This window comes from Arachis stenosperma, chromosome 9, assembly GCF_014773155.1.
Source record: "Arachis stenosperma cultivar V10309 chromosome 9, arast.V10309.gnm1.PFL2, whole genome shotgun sequence".
Lineage (NCBI taxonomy): Eukaryota > Viridiplantae > Streptophyta > Magnoliopsida > Fabales > Fabaceae > Arachis > Arachis stenosperma.
In genome coordinates, this window is record NC_080385.1 from 114,652,536 (window position 1) to 114,654,624 (window position 2,089).

At 41.0% G+C, this 2,089-nt stretch overlaps 1 non-coding gene across 1 annotated transcript; it reads right to left on the bottom strand.

Annotated features, from left to right (window-relative positions):
- Positions 1-822: 822 nt before the first annotated feature.
- Positions 823-930, bottom strand: LOC130953963 (small nucleolar RNA R71). Its single transcript, XR_009076121.1, has one exon. It is a non-coding gene; the product is annotated as a small nucleolar RNA R71 (small nucleolar RNA).
- Positions 931-2,089: the final 1,159 nt, after the last annotated feature.

A 2,089-nucleotide genomic window follows, 5' to 3' on the forward strand; every position in this document is an offset into this window, starting at 1 on the left:
ATTACTTGATTTCTTTCCCACTCTTGGTTTTCGAAAATCAATTGAAGTTTTTCAAAATATTTTTAAAATCTTTTTAATTTAGTTTTCGAAATTTCTTCCCCTCTTCTTACATCCTTCTATTTATGGAGTACTACTCCTCCTCAATGCACAATTCGAACTCTATCTGACTAAGTTCGAATTCTTCTACCTCTTCCTTCTAATTTTCTTTTCCTCTGACACCTCAAGGAATCTCTATACTGTGACATAGAGGATTCCATATTTTCTTGTTCTCTTCTCTTTCATATGAGCAGGAACAAAGACAAAGGCATTCTTGTTGAAGCTGACCCTGAACCCGAAAGGACCTTGAAGCGAAAGCTAAGAGAAGCTAAGGCACTACTCTCTGTAGAGGACCTAACAGAAATCTTCAAAGAAGAAGACATGGCAGCCGAAAACAACAACAATGCCAACAATGCAAGGAAGGTGCTGGGTGACTTTACTGCACCTACTCCCGACTTCTATGGGAGAAGCATCTCTATCCCTGCCATTGGAGCAAACAACTTTGAGCTTAAGCCTCAATTAGTTTCTCTAATGCAACAGAATTGCAAGTTCCATGGACTTCCATTGGAAGATCCTCATCAGTTCTTAGCTGAATTCTTGCAAATCTGTGACACTGTCAAGACTAATGGGGTTGACCCTGAGGTCTACAGACTTATGCTATTCCCTTTTGCTGTAAGAGACAGAGCTAGAATATGGTTGGACTTACAACCTAAAGACAGCCTGAACTCTTGGGAAAAGCTAGTCAATGCCTTCTTGGCAAAGTTCTTTCCACCTCAAAAATTGAGTAAGCTTAGAGTGGAAGTCCAAACCTTCAGACAGAAGGAAGGTGAATCCCTCTATGAAGCTTGGGAAAGATACAAACAATTAATCAGAAAATGTCCTTCTGACATGCTTTCTGAATGGAGCATCATAGGCATTTTCTATGATGGTCTCTCTGAACTATCCAAGATGTCTTTGGATAGCTCTGCTGAAGGATCTCTTCATCTGAAGAAGACGCCTACAGAAGCTCAAGAACTAATTGAAATGGTTGCAAATAACCAGTTCATGTACACTTCTGAAAGGAAACCTGTGAACAATGGGACAAATCAGAAGAAAGGAGTTCTTGAGATTGATACTCTGAATGCCATATTGGCTCAGAATAAAATATTGACTCAACAAGTCAATTTGATTTCTCAAAGTCTGTCTGGAATGCAAAACGCACCAAGCAGTACTAAGGATGCTTCATCTGAAGAAGAAGCCTATGATCCTGAGAACCCTTCAATGGAAGAGGTGAATTACCTAGGAGAACCCTATGGAAACACCTATAATTCTTCATGGAGAAATCATCCAAATTTCTCATGGAAGGATCAACAGAGACCTCAATAAGGTTTCAACAATAATAATGGTGGAAGAAAGAGGTTTAGCAATGGCAAGCCTTTTCCATCATCTTCTCAGCAACAGACAGAGAATTCTGAGCAGAACCACTCTGACTTAGCAACCATGGTCTCTGATCTGATCAAAACCACTCAAAGTTTCATGAATGAAACAAGGTCCTCCATTAGAAACTTGGAGGCACAAGTGGGACAGCTGAGCAAGAAAGTTACTGAACTCCCTCCCAGTACTCTTCCAAGCAATACAGAAGAAAATCCAAAAGGAGAGTGCAAGGCCATCAACATGGCCGAATTTGGAGAGGAAGGAAAGGAAGTGAACGCCACTGAGGAAGACCTCAATGGGCGCGCACTGACCTCCAATGAGTTCCCTAATGAGGAACCATGGGAATCTGAGGCTCAAAATGAGACCATAGAGATTCCATTGGACTTACTTCTGCCATTCATGAGCTCTGATGAGTATTCTTCCTCTGAAGAGGATGAGTATGTCACTGAAGAGCAAGTTGCTACATACCTTGGAGCAATCATGAAACTAAATGACAAGTTATTTGGAAATGAGACTTGGGAGAACAAACCTCCTTTGCTCACCAAAGAACTGGATGACTTGTCTAGGCAGAAATTACCTCAAAAGAGACAAGATCCTGGGAAGTTTTCAATACCTTGTACCATAGGCACCATGACCTTCA